Source organism: Sorex fumeus, unplaced genomic scaffold, assembly GCF_029834395.1.
Source record: "Sorex fumeus unplaced genomic scaffold, SorFum_2.1 ptg000024l, whole genome shotgun sequence".
NCBI classification, from domain to species: domain Eukaryota; kingdom Metazoa; phylum Chordata; class Mammalia; order Eulipotyphla; family Soricidae; genus Sorex; species Sorex fumeus.
The window spans coordinates 14,175,291-14,191,123 of record NW_026606081.1 but is presented as its reverse complement, the minus strand read 5'-3'; positions in this window follow the sequence as shown (position 1 = coordinate 14,191,123).

Sequence of the window (15,833 nt, the reverse complement as noted above, 5' to 3'; positions counted from 1 at the left end):
ACAAGTCAGGGTTATCCCTTGAGCATCACGCAGTGTGGCCCCAAAGTAAAACAAATCAAACCAAAGCACATTAAGATGTAAAATTAAAGGTTGGTAATAAAGCCCAGTGGGTAGATCAATTGCACCATAAGTGTGAGATCTCCAGTTCATATACATACTCATACATAAATATATAGAATTATGTACGTTTAATTATAATTTTTAAAATATAATATGCAATTGGGCTGGAGCCATAGCACAGCAGGTAGGGCATTTGCTTTGCACAACGCCGACCTGGTTGACCCAGGTTTGATTCCTCCGCTCCTCTCAGAGAGCCCAGCAAGCTACCGAGAGTATCTCGCCCACAGGGCGAAGACTGGCAAGCTCCCTGTGACGTATTCGATATGCCAAACACAGTAACAAGTGTCACAATGGAGATGTTACTGGGCCTGCTCGAGCAAAACGATGAACAACGGGAGGACAGTGACAGTGAATATGCAATTTAAAAACAAAAAAAAATTGAGATCTGGTAGAATTCACTTTTATTGACCACATTCTCTTTTCAGGCCGTAAACTAGATAAAACAAATTTCATATCTCATTTAATTCTCCCAGAAAGATAATCTCACTAACTTGCCAAATAAGCCAAGTATCCTTATATTTTTTTTAAATCTCCCAAGAGTTCCTTCACATGAATTTTAATCATGTTAGTGTCCAAGGTGTTGAGTGAACATTCGTTCAGTCAGAGGTGCTGAGACAAGGAATGCAAAAGAAATTTATATCATGGAGGGTCCAGATTCTCTCAAACCTGTGTCAAAGGTAGAGAGCTCCGAAATCTCCTTTTATTACCATCCTACTGTTCAAACTCTAAAGTCAATAAATTGATGTAGTCAAACGAAGTTACAGAAAGAACAGTGAGGCAGGCAAAGCATGTATTGTTTCCTTGTATCCGCAGGCCAGTGTATTTTGGCCTAAGGAAAGAGATGCACAATGGAAACTGAAACCTTTCTTGGGCTACAAGTATTTGGGTTTGCATCCCAAAGACAAGGCTGGGCCTGCACCTGAAGTCTGCATCCCAAAGATTAGGCTGGCTAGAGCCCAAAATCTACTTGTCAAAGATCAGTCTGGGCTTCTGTGAGAAAAGGAAAAACTGACTTTCAATATACTGAAATACATTAAATTATTTACTGAAGGCAGATTAAAGGAAAAAGATGTTCAGCTTCATCCAAACCAGTCAGGACACACGAGAAATCTCCCCCATTTTCATGGGTCCCTATGTTCCTGCCCGTGGTATGGTACAGTCTACATGGGCTCATCCTGCTAGCTCAGTCCAGCCCCGACACCAAGGTTCACTGATTTCAAGAGGAGGTGTTAGTATATGTCTGATGATTGAACAAAACCTCTTTGATAACAAGAGCAGAGATGGACAGAATGACTCAGAGGGAAATGGAGGGAAAGAATAGCATCCCAGCCAAGAGCTAAACACTGCAGAGACACCTAGCAGGCAGAAACATCTATAGAATCAAATAAAATTATTTACCTGACTCTGTACTCATGGTTGCTCTTGGCAGTACTGAGGGACCATATGTGGTGCCAGTGGTCAGATGCATGCAAGATAGCACCTTAGCCTTGTATTATCTCTTTGGTTCTAAACCTCTACTTTTAAAAATCTAACATTAGATTGGCTTTGTGGAGAAAGGCTCAATAGGTCTGCAAGAAGGACAAGGAATGGATAGGAAGAAAGTCTGCCCAAACCAGCAGGATTGGGAGAGCACCGACTGTGAAATTCATAGAGTAGGATGACTTAAGTGAGGAGACTTAACGACCACCTCAAGTTATCACAGCCAGAAGGTAGAGGCAGAAATGGACTCAGAGAGTCCATTTATCTGCAGGCCAGTGTATCTGCAGGCCAGTGTATTTTGGCCTAAGGAAAGAGATACACAATGGAAACTGAAACCTTTCTTGGGCTACAAGTATTTGGGTTTGCATCCCAAAGACAAGGCTGGGCCTGCACCTGAAGTCTGCATCCCAAAGATTTGGCTGGCTAAGAAACTGGAAGAAACCTGAATGCCCAAGAACAGATGACTGGTTAAAGAAACTTTGGTACATCTACACAATGGAGTACTATGTAGCTCTTAGAAAAGATGAAGTCATGAAATTTACATACAAGTGGTACAATGTGGAAAGTATCATGCTAAGCGAAATGAGTCAGAAAGAGAGGGATAGACATAGAAAGATTGCATTCATCTGGGGGATATAAAGTAACAAAGTATGAGATTAATACCCAAGAATAGCTGAGATCAGCACCAGGAGGATTACTCCATAACTTAGAGGCCAGCCGGGTATCCTAGAGGAAAGGGCTATTCAGATAGAGAAGGGAGCACCAAATAAAGGATGTTTGGAGGATCCTCCCAGGAGGGGAGATGCATGTCGAAAGTAGACTATGGACTGAACATGTTTGCCACTCAATGCCTCTTTTGCAGACCACAACACCCAAAAGGAGAGAGAGAACACAGGGGATTGCCCTGCCACAGAGACGGGGGGATGGGGGGATGGGGGTGGGAGGGATATTATCCATGGTGGTGGAAAATGGGCACTGGTGGAGGGATGGGTATCTGATCATTGTATAATTGAAACCAAAGCACAAAAAATTGTAAATCTACAACTTTAAAAAAATAAAATAAAATAAAGGGGGAAAAAAAAAAAAAAAAAAAAAAAGATTTGGCTGGCTAGAACCCAAAATCTACTTGTCGAAGAGTCCATTTCTACAATCAGCACCAGTTATTTCTACAGTAGACCTGGGACAGTAGCAGCAACGCAGCCTCATTTGGGAACTTTAAAAAAATTTAAATTCTCAGGGTGGGAGAGATAATACAGCAGATAGGGCACTCGCGTTGCACACAGCCAACCTGAGTTTGATCCCTGACAGCACATACATTCCCCTGAGCACTGCCAGGAATAATGTATCCAAAATACACATTCATATTTATATATTTTATTATATAATATATAACATAAAATATATTTTAAATATAAAACAAAATATATAATATATGTTATATTTCAAATTCATTTTTATGTATTACATAATAAATAAATTCTCAAGAATTCTATAAATTTTCAGACCTCTGAGTTTGTGACCCAGTGAACTATGGTTAAGAAGCTCCTTACATCTATTTCAAGAGCTCAAAAACCATTCATTCAAAAAGATATATATGTTCACTGTCACACAATAATAGCCAAGATCTGGCCACAACCCAAATGCTCAACAATAGGTAAAAGGATAAAAAACACACATATACAGTGGAATAATATTCACTATAAGAAAAAAAAACAAATTAAAATTTATACCTTTTGCTATAATTGGGGTGGAATTGGAAGGCATCACACTAAGCAAAATAAGTCAGAGGGAGAAGAATGAATTCTGCATGATCTCACTCCAGTGGGGAAATTAATGGAACAAAATGAGAGACTCAACCGTATCCAGTGAAAATAAATCCTTACACTCTGACAACAGAATCCAGGTTATAGGAGTGAGAGATGGAGGGCCAGGGTGGAGAAGTGGGTTGGTCTAGGAAGGGTCTAGGACAAAGTGGCAAGATTTGGGCACTTTTCAATGGCAGTGGTGGTACAACTTTACATAGAAAAAAAATCACAAACATGGACACTATTCTAACACATGGGGCCTTCCCTGGTGATTCTGATTCTCACTTTATCACTGTCCCACAGATAAAGTCCCTGACAGGCTCTCTCCGGGCACTTAGAAATCCTCAAGGTCAATCCCTTTGCCCTGAGAGAGAAAGCTAAGATTTCGAATAGTCAAATGACTTTTGCAAGATTCAACAGCTAGTTCTAAGAAAATAAAAAAAAAAAAAAGAAAAAAAGGAAAGGAAAGAAAGCTGAAACTGGAACTCAGATTTCTTTTTTTTAGTCTTGATACAATGAAATTTCTACATTTGTATCAAAGTCTCCAAAAGGGGGACCACAGCCAAGCACAACAGAAATTCATTTCCATCTAACCAGACCTCTTGGCAATATTTGAAACAGTCAATTACTACTTTTTTCTTGAATCATGTTGTGCCTTGACCCTTGGTGACACCTTCCTCTCCTAATTTTCCTCTGAGACAGACAAAGCAGCATTGTGACATAACTGTCAGCCTTAGTGTTGCTGGGACCTGACACTGAACTCACAGCTGGGCCCTGAAGTTCTCTTGCACATAATCCATTTCTCAGAATAGACACTGCAGCCAAGGCTGTCCTGATTATCGGCTTTTCTACTTGATCCAGCTCTCAGGCCAAATGAAGCAGAACTACCGCTCGCCCTCCACCTAAAACCTACCCCCTTATTCTGCCACAGAATTTCCAATTTCTGTGTTCTGCTTTCTTTTCCTCCTAGATAGTCTACCACGTGGGATTACAGTTCTCTATTTAAAGGTCTATTTAGTTTTTGTTTGTTTTTTGCTTTTTGGGTCACACCCAGCAATGCTCAGGGATCACTACTGGCTTTGCACTCAGAAATTACTCCTGGCGGTGCTTGGGGGACCAACTGGGATGCCAGGGATCGAACCCAGGTCAGCCGCATTCAAGGTAAACACCCTACCTGATGCACTATCGCTCCATCCCCTAAAGGCCTATTTAAATGTCGCCCTATTAACATGGAAACTTTATGACTTCATTCTGTCTTACCTGGAGAATCAAGAACAACGGGCTCTAGCACTTGGCAGGTGCTCAGTGGATATGGATTCTTCAGTCCATCAAGAACATCTTCCCAAAATGTGAACTAAGAAATGCAGATGCTGGGTGAGTGCAGGGCAACACAGCCATAACACTGCAGATATGAGAAAGAACTGGTGTGGAGGCAGGCGGGAGGCATGAAGACAATGGGAAAGACAACAATCAGGGGACAGAGAGAGTGCAGGACTAACACACTCAACTTACATGCAATTGACCAGGTTCGATCCCTGGCACCACATATGGCCCCCCTGAGCCCTGTCAGGAGTGATCCCTGAGCATAGAGCCAGGAGTAAGCCCTGTCCCTGCCAGATGTGGCCCGGAAACAAATCAGAAATGGTTCAGAACAGGCTCAAAACCTGAGGCACAAAACAAATGCTGCATTTCAATAGGGAAGTTTCCTCCTACTCCCTTCTCTGGTTCTCCTGCTCTTCCTCCCCTGCCCCCCACCCCCAAGGGCAATGAGCTCCCCTTCACCCAGTCTCCCAGGCAGTCCTCATCCTGGGGTGGAATGAGGGTACCCAGCAGAGGTCACAGCCTGGCCCTGTAATATGACCCATATTGGGGCCCACTGAGCCAGGAATGACTCAACCTCAGAACCAGGAGAGAATGGTAGACACCTCTCTCTGTTTCCTACTGCATTGTTCTACTTCTTCAAGGGGATCTTGGTCCCTGGACTCTGCATGCTTTTTGACAGTATGAAAGGGAAAGCCATTCCCCCTTCCTATCAGAGAGAGAATGATTTGGAGCGAGGTGTGTGTTGGGGGGGGGAGGGTTACTAAAGTGTCAAAAACACAGAAATTCTCATTTATATTGTGATACGTAAAAATAAAACTGTCAACTGGTTTTAAAGAAAGACAGGTGCTTACAAATTCAGTTTCTTATCTTCAATGCTGAACTCCTAAAATAAACCTGACATTGGAATTTTTGCATACCTGAATGACTTCTTTCATTGGGCATCATTTTCTTTGTTTCACTATCTGGTTGATATTGCTGCTGCTGCCGTTGTTGTTGTTGTTGTTTAGGGGCTACACCTGGCGTTGCTCAAGTGTTACTCAGCTCTGTGCTGTAGTGCTTCACAAACCATGAAATGTTAGGGATGAAACCCAGGCGTCCTCCATGTTGAGCTATCTGTTTGACCTGTAAAAGGCACTGCCATTTCTGTTTTGCTTTGGGGGCACATCAGGCAGTGCTCAGGTCTTACTCCTGCCTCTGCACTGGTAAGATCTTACCAGGATCTCTCCTAGTAAAGCTCGAGTAATTTCATGGAGTGCCAGGGATTAAACCTGGGTGGGCCACATGCAAGGCAAGGGCATTGCCTCCGGCCCCAGGGCACCATTTTTAATGTTCACCATTGACACTCTCCTCCCCTGTAGTTGGATCCAAGTAGGTTGAGTTGTTATAACATGTCACTGAGGAACAGCCATCAGGTTTTTGAATGTACTATAAATATCCTTTGATACAGAGATTCCATTTTTCACTTTTCAACCTACAGAAATACTCATGCATATGCATAAACAGACATATGCCATGATTTTCATTATACAGAGTAATCTAAAATAAAAATATTTGGAAATAATTTAGATGCCTCCTAATAGAGAAATGATTCTATTAAATATCACTAGGGCCAGAGGATACTAAAGTGGTTAGGGCTCAGGCCTGGCAAGCATCTGACAGGATTTAATCCCTGGGACAATATGGTGTCCTGAAAATCTTCAAGTGCAGCCATGAAGTCCCTGCCTGTCCCCAGCCATGGGGATGGCCTGGGTAATCACCAGCCCTGCAGGGTCAGAGCAGCAACCACCCTCTGGACTTGCTTTGAACCACTGGTGCATATGGCAGATCATTGTTGATAGGGTCCCCAGGTCTCTGAAGCACTGCTGGGGAGCCCCACCCTCCGCCCACTCCCCAAATTAAATAATAAGTCCTTGCAATGCCACAGCAAGAATTAAAAATATGGATATCTCCATGCATGTGTGAGGCCCTGCTGGGGTCCAGTTCCCAACATCAAAAATATATCAATGAATTAAATTAAATAAAGAGTGAGACAAATCTATATGTATGAGGGGCTGAAGCAATAGTACAGTGGGTAGGGCCTTTTCCTGTTACACGTGACCGACCTGGGTTCGATTCCCAGCATCCCACATGGTCCCCTGAGCACAGCCAGGAGTAATTCCTGGGTGCAAAGCCAGGAGTAACCTCTGTGCATCTCTGGGTGTGACCTAAAAAACAAAAAAGGGGAAAAAACTATGTATGAATGTAGAGTTTTTAAAAGAATTGTTAAATAAACTGTCCAGGAGCTGGAGCCATAGCACAGTGGGTAGGGCATTTACCTTGCATGCGGCCAACCCAGGTTCGATTCCCAGAATCCCATATGGTCCCCCACGCATCTCCAGGAATAATTCCTGAGTGCATGAGCCAGGAGCAACCCTGTGCATCGCCAGGTGTGACCCAAAAAGAAAAAACAACTGTCCATAAACTATGCAATGCAGTAACATTTAGTACTCTCCATCATACCCATCGTTCTAGGTTTCTGTTTTGTTTTTGTTTTTGTTTCTGAGTCACACCCAGCTGCGCTCAGGGCTTACTTCTGGCTCTGTGCTCAAAATCTCTCCTGGGCTCAGGAAACCATAAGGGGTTCTGAGGATGGAACCTGGGTAGGGCATGTACAAGGCCAGCACCTGCCCACTGTACTCCCCAGCCTACCCATCATTCTGCATAGGAACAAACATGTTGACAATTGCTGAGAATGCTAAAGAGAGAACTCTTACCCTTAACAGAAGTTCCTTCTGGAAAGGAGAGTGCCACTGAGATGGGAAGGTTTGCAAAAAGAACTTCTTTTATATAATCTCCTTTTGGTTAAATTGGGGATTGGGCCACACTGTTAGTGCTCCGTGGCTACTCTTCATTCTGTGTTCGGCAATCACTACCTGGTGGGTCGTGTGGCACTGGGAATTGAACTGGGGTCCACTGCATGCAATGTAATGTATGCAATATTTAGTATGGTATTTCATGCATTTAACCATTTAGATACTATACTATTTCTCTGAAACTATTGTTTTTTATAAAAAAAAATTATTGTACAATTAAAAAATAAAACTTGTTTTGCCATTCTTAGGATATTGGCAATAGATATCTATTTCTATGGCTTAGGAGCTATTACAGTTTGGAGCTGTTTAGTCCAATGATAACTGTGGTGGGCATTTTCCATGTTTGGCTAAATGAAATAAGATTGTATTTATATTTTAGATAATGGCTATATTTTAAATGTTTAATTGCATGTCGTTTTCACCACCTACCTTATTCACATGATATATATTTCTTGACTTTATAGGTGAAAAATAAAAATAAATGTTCCTTCTTCTCATTTAGTACTAATCACTACCTTCCATCGTAGAGTCATTGACTGAAAGCCTCCCTAGCTTGTAGCCAAATAATCACATCCTTATTTCCCACCTTCAAACAAGCATAAATTTGTGACTATTTAAATACCATACCATTGAGAATCCAAGGGCAAAGGATGCAAGAAGAGAAGAAGATAGAAGCCCTATATTTCCTGAAATTCCTGAAATAATGCAGCAGTATTGATTTAGAACAGTGAATCATTACCACCTCTTCTGTAAATACATCAATTTGACAGAAATAGCTTATGATAACTGAACCATTTCCTGTTTAAAAGTGCTGCAACTATAGAGTAATTAAAAATCATAGAAGATTGAAATTGCAATAAAAATTTAGATTTTATAAATGTCTGATCTGTGAAATATATTAAGCATTTGAAGAATCATAACTCTGATCAGTATATGTTCTAAAAATACTTGCACACTTATCATAAACAACAATTGGGGCCAGAGTCATAGCACAGCAGATAGGGCACTTGCCTTGAGTGCAGCTAACCTGGGTTTGATCCCTGGCATGCCAGATGATTCCTCAAGCATCGCCTGAAGTGACCCCTGAGTGTAGAGTAAGGAATAAGCCCTGAACACCACCAGATGTGGAAAACAAAAAGATCTTTAGCTATTACACATTTTTTGAGTGCTTCATGTGCCAGGTCCTATACCTATAACTAAGAAGTTACAAACACAGAGGTCTGAGAGGTAGTACAGAGGGTACAGTGTTTCCTTGCATGCAGCTTACCCTAGTTCAATCCCTGACACCCCATATGTTTCTTTGCACCCTGTGAGAGTAATTCTTGAATGTAGAGCCACTAGCAATCCCTGAATCATCTCTAGATGTGACCCCAAACAAACAAAAAGGTATGACCATGATCCAGAGACTCATAAATAAATCTTGAGGGAGATCAACAAGCTGTAGAAATGTTCCAGACCCCGCACCAGGCTGAGTCTCATATCCAGAGCCGGGGGCAAGTGAGCCCACCACCCACCCAAACAGAGCCCCAGCAGCTGAAAACCTCCATAAGTTAATTACCTCCAAGCTCATAGCTGAAATCCACAGACTAAGGATGAGCCTCATCCAGGAATGAATCTGTTGAAAAACTCAGATATGTGTGTTTTGTGACCAAAATCTCCAGGCTTTCATGGAATTGTGGATGGGCTACCTCCCCCTAGTGCCCTGTTCTTCCAGGAGCCTGACAGTCATGCCCATGAACTGCCTCTGGTGCCATATAAGCTCATTAACTCACTATGATCCAGAAACTCACAAATAATTCTCAAAGGGATCAACAAGCTGCAGAGATGCTTCCAGACCCCAAGTCACCATTCAGTTAAAAATTTAACTCCAGGAGTATCACCCCATTCAAAATTTTAGAATTCCAGGAGCTCACACATACTCTACAGTACTGATATACCAGGAATACCACACCACATTGGATGGAATGTAAAGTAGAAGGCAACCAATTAAGAAAATATTAACACATTAAGAAAATATTAACTGTAACAACATAACAACATATTATTAATCTCTGATACAAGGGCTTAATTACTCCAGGGTGAGATACAACAATCTTTACACACTTTCTTCTAAGGAAATCTTTTTTGATCATTTTTAAGCAAATTATTCATAACACACAATACAAAATAAATTATTTAGAGTCTGCTATTTGGAAGTCGGGTTGTTATTTGGAAAATTGGAAATAATGATGGTGGGAAGGTGTAATGGTGGGGGGATTGGTGTTGAAATATTGAATGTAATAAATTATCAATAACAACTTTATGAAAATGAAGTAATTTTTTAAAAAAGGTACAAAAACAGATGAAATATCATCCTATACACAAGGAAATGATAGATCTGTGGAAGAAATAAAATGCACTTACCTAGTCGTTCATTCAATTGTGCCAAGTCTATTTGAGTACTAGTAAATGTCTCACACTGGGTTCACCCTGGGAATAGGATGCTGATCAACAGCCAATATACAATTATAACAGGAAAGTCAATTTCTGTCATAATTTAGAGTGGAAAAAGATGATTCTTACTGTTATATGAAACATGGAAACAAGAAATCTTCAGACAAGGAATATTTAAATTGAACTGAGTCGTTATGAAGGTTTTAAAAGACATAAAAGAGTAGAGTTTCAGAGGAGTATAAAGAAGGTCATAGAAGACACTGTATTGTAACAATGCCTAGTACACAACTAAAGCTCAAAGCAGGTAGACAATATCATATATTACGTTCTATTAACTAACACACCACATATCTCCATAATTTACATCACAGTCACTACAGTACTTATTAATATTTGCTGGATAGCCTTCCATGTGGAGATTATTAACAGACCTCTGAATCGAGTATTCAACTTCTGTATGAAGGATACGGGGGGGGGGGGGAGAGAGAGAGAGAGAGAAAGAGAGAGAGAGAGAGAAAAGAAAGAAAGAAAGAAAGAAAAAAAGAAAGAAAGAAAGAGAAAGAAAGAAAGAAAGAAAGAAAGAAAGAAAGAAAGAAAGAAAGAAAGAAAGAAAGGAAACTGAAACAGAGTAGAGTGTTAGAAGGAAGGAGGAGACCTGAAACGGAGCAGATTATGTCTTAGTCACATGGACATGATTTTCCTTATCTACAAAGGAGACAAGGCTGTGGAGACTCCCTGTGTGTTGATTATGTCAAGGAGGTAAGTAGCCTTTTGGCTTGTTGATCACTTAGTATTGTGTCTACTATAGAGACAAGATTGTTTGGAGGGAGAAACTGGGGGCCACACAATGGTGATCATACTCCTGGTTCTTTACACAGGAATCATTGTAGGTGGGGCTCAGGGAATCATATACGATACAGGGGACCAATTTGGGGTCTCCTAAATGCAACGCAAACCTTATCTTTACACTCTATCTCCAGTCCCAAGGTTATTTATTAGAAATTCATTTAAAAAGACTATTGCTTAACAATGAAGTAGTATTTAAATATTAGCACGCTAAACCTAATCAGCAAAGAAGCACTAAACAACTACTTTGCAAGATGATGTTTTAGACTCTGAAGTACAGAAGTCCCCTGATAACATCAGTTCATTCAATGCCATTTTCTGATAGCACTGATAAAAGGGGACTCGAGCTTTAGGTCGTGTTTCTCCCTTGACACATATCTCACTTGCTCTTCTTTCTTTGCTTGTTTATTTCCACTCTGCAGAAGCCTGTGTTCTCTCTTGAACACATACTTGTCTCTTTCTCTCCCCTCACATTGATGTAAGTTTCTATTAAAACTATATTGATACACACACACACACACACACACACACACACACACACACATAAAGTGGAAAAGTGATTCCCATCTGGGAGCGGTGTTCTTATGGAGAGTGCACAGCTCCTTCACATCTTGTGGGATCTTTGTGGGTACTCTGTTGAGGTGCATTGGGTCTCTCAATAGTACCACTCAGTGGATGTGGGTACAGGGGTGAGCTCTGTGCTGGATGGGTCTCCAGCCCACAGTTGGATTCAGTTCTGAATATCTGCAACCCTAAGCCAGAACATCTGTTAGAAACAAAAGAATAAACACAAAAGGCAGCTTCATATCAGAAGTATTTGGGACTCATTAGAACGCTTAGTGATTATGCTGGGGGCACAGGGGTTGGAACCACATATGGAGGTACTCAGGGCCTATTCCTGGATCTGTGCTCAGGAGTGATCCTGTTGTGCTCAGTGAAACATATGCAGTCCCAGGGATCAAACCAGGGTTAGCCACATGCAAGGCAAGCACCTTACCTCCTGGACTATAAAATCCTCATGATGTTTTTGTGATCAGAAGTCTGCCATAGGAGCTGAATTCTTGCTTCATCCATTGACTCATAGTAAAATTGGCTTCATTATATACAGTTAAACTTAAATTAAAAAAAAATATTTGATGTCATTAAGTTAAGATCCACGGCAGCCTGAAGAAGCTTATAATTAGGTCAAGGAGCAGATAGCCAAACAGAACATGGCGAATGCCAAAATACAGACAAACACTTTATATGGCCTTTGTTTATGGTTCATGTAATACCACTATATATACTAGCAAATATTATGTTCCCTGGAGTTCCTTACATATTTTGAAACTAGGCTTACAATGTTCCCCAAGCACAGAGACTAATGATTTCCCTTGAAAAACTCAGAGCTGTGAAAAATAAAACTGAAAGCCATGAGCAGAGAAGGGTATTTGCACTCTGAGGGAACAGGCATTCATTCTAACAGCTGTAGGGTCATTTATCCAGCAAGGTTTCTGAGGGAAGGTACTTGACCCAACAAGTGAAAAAATGTTGACATTTTATTTATTTCTCATTCAGATATGGTACATTATGATCAATAAGAAGATTAGCCGGGAGTATGGTGCCGCCAGCAGTCAATCTGTACCTATGAGGCGAGTGCATCAGCAGTCTGATGGTGCCTTCAGACTTCGAGATACCCCAAAATTGCTGCTGTGCCTTTGGCCAGACCCCAAAAACTTGGGGCAAAGTTTACCAAGAAAGTAAACGGCCAAAAGTTAGGTATGTGGAAAACACACCTACAAACCACCTCCAGCTCAGTTATATAATTGGAGGCATGGCCTCTCTGGTTCCTGATTGAACTGCTTAATGGCCATGATCCCAGAGACTCAGAAACAAATCTCGAAACCCAGCAGCTTTTGGCAGAAAAGCGTCTGGACCCCGCAGTAGATTACTGTTGCTGGGCCACCCCAGGGTGGAAAGGGTGTTGTCCCTCCGCCTGCTCCCCCTTGGCGGCTCAGTGGCCCTCATCCTCCAGAGGCCATTGGACAGTCAGGTCTGGGCCCACAGTGACAAGATATTTTGGGCCTCACAGGATGGGGGTGGAGCCAGGCTTGTTCTCGCCACCCCAACGAAACCCCAAGTCATCACCCACGAAAGGCCTCTCTGGCTCCTGATCAAGTTGCTTAACGGCCATGATCCCAGAGACTCAAGAGCAAATCCCAAAACCCAGTGACTTTTGGCAGAAATCCCTCCAGATTTAAGTGTTAAAATTTCGGAATTTCAAAATCACATGGCCCTACTGCAGCCATGCGACATCATATGTTATTCATAACCAGAACTAGAACACAAATTGTCTACTGTTGTCTTTTCAGCAGATCTGATTGTTGGGGTAAAATCTCAAATAATAATGGTGGGTTTGATGTCAAAATATTGAATGTGATCAAAGTAGAGAGAAAGTAATGTGGAAATCATCTGCCCCACAGGTAGGGGGAGGGTTTGGGATGGGGGTATACTGGGGTTTTTGATTGTGGAGAATGGGCACTGGTGAAGGTACGGGTGTTTCATTGTATGACCGAGACTTAGACCTGAAAACTTTGGAACTGCTCTCATGGTGATTCAATAAATAAAATTATAAAAAATGAAAAAGAAAGTATGGTGGAGTTCATGCACAACTCAATCAGCTAATCAGTGGCTGAATAAATTAGCAGTACTCCTACATAAAAAAAAAAGAATATTAGCAGTAGAATAACACTGGAGCTGTTTCAGATCCTAGCTCTATCATTTACTGATTTTAAGCAAGTTTCTCAACTCTCTTAACCTTTGTTTCTTGTTTGTACTTTAAAAAAAAGAGGAAGAAAAGAATAATAGCAATGATAATAATAATGCTGACTCAGTCTCTCCTGAGGATTATATTCAAGTAAGTGCCACCACTTGGTGCATTTTTTTAAATGAAATATTACAATGACTTCAAAGCCAGTGTTTGGGGGAATTACTTAATCCATGACATGGCACACCAAGATACAAGGGAAATGAAGGTGTTGGAGAGCCAGCTCAGCCCCATCATGCACAAGGACCACAGTTCAGTCCCTGGCATCATAAGGATCCCAAGGACCACCAGATGTATTCTTGGAGGCCCCTCCCTGCATCCCCCCGGCACCACCAGATAGCCCTGGGGACCTCCAACAGTGCTGGATCTGTTTAGGGCCACTCCTCAGGGAACTGGTGTTAGACCTTCCAGACTACTGGCCAATGTATGACAGGAGCTATTTCTTAGGCAACCCCTCTGTTCCAACTAAAGTCAAACGGGCATAATATCATACCAGTTTTCACATTACAAAGATTAAACTGATACAGACAAACAGAATGATATCAAAACATTAGTAATGGTGTTTTTAAGTGGTACTATTGTGGATTTATTTTCACATATTTCTGAATTTTCAGACGTTTGTGGACTGTTTCTTTCATATGTGCTCTTTAATCTCAAAAGCCCCCTACTGCTCTTAAACTTTATGTGAACACATTATTAATTTATTAGCATCATATGATTCTTTTATATTATATTATTATAAATATACTTATATGAGGAAACTCTTTACTTTTGTCTTAGAATAAATGGCTGGCAACATTAAAAATTAATCTACTGAGATGCAAAATTCTTTTTTTTCTCCACCTGTATTTTTCTTTCAGCCAACAGAAAAAACATCTTTGTTAATCCATATTTTCCCCTTACTTCTCTAACATGCACCTGGATTATGAATTGACAAATGTTGGAATAATTTCAATAATATCTAGTGGAAAATTTCATAAACAGTTGAAGATGACAATCAGACACATGAAAAATTAGAACTCCAAGCTATGTCACATTTTCTTTAAAGCTAGAGTTCAAATATACTAGAATTAAATATGTCTTATCATAGGGCTGGAGCTATCGTACAGCAGGTAACTTATTTGCCTTGCATGTGCAACCCAAGTTTGATCCCCGGCATCCATATTGTTCCCCATCACCACCAGGAGTGATTCCTAAATGCAAAGTTGTAGGATAACATTGGGTTTGTCCTTTCACCCTTGCCGTAGGGAACTTAGGTTTATTGGGTTACACCCATCAGATGCTCCCGAGTCACTCCCATTCCTTTGTTTATCTGTAAACTCTTCTCCATGCTCTCTTTCCCAAGCAGTTAATCACCTTTTCTCTAATCAGATTCTGTTAGCTTGTAAGATCAGATCCTTCTAAGGACACTGAACTTGTGTTGTAAGTTATGTTTCTTGCATAGTTTACCTTAAAGCAATGTCCTTTCTGTATGGACACAGGAAGACAGTTAATATTGTTTTGTAACTTGGGAATTGATTGACTTAGAATAATATTTACTCCTGGGCATCTGCTTTCTCGATTCAGTTGCCCCTAGTTCCTAGCACCCCAAAAGCAGGGTTCTGACGAGGGACTGAATGAACCCAGGGCAAGCTGTGAGCTACCCGGGCATCAAAATTGGCCAGGCCAAAGCACAACAATACTCAACTATAATTTGAGAGCATGGTCATGGACAAATGCTGTCATGGTCCAAAAGTAACAATGAGACTAGGGCCCTGCTGGGGTTAGGAACACTAATCTGACCTGAGGACTGTGGTCTGGAATATATAGTGAAATGTCCTCAGGAAGAACCAAACTTTAAGTTGATATATCTCTTGCTGTGCTTGTACAGAACAACGTTGCTATAAATATTAGAAGTAGCTTTACTATAACTATTCAAATGGATTACTAGCTGAGGAAAGAAGAAAGTGACACACTCTGGATGGGATCCCACCTGTAAGCGGATCTCCTAGTAATCTGGAGTAAACTCTCTTTTATTTATTTTTTAATTTTTATTAGTGAGACACTATGAGGTACAGTTGTAGACTTACAAATTTTGTGCTTGAGTTTCAATTATACAATGATCAAGTACCCATCCCTCCACCAGTGCCCATTTTCCACCACCACGGATCCCAGTATCCCTCCCACCCC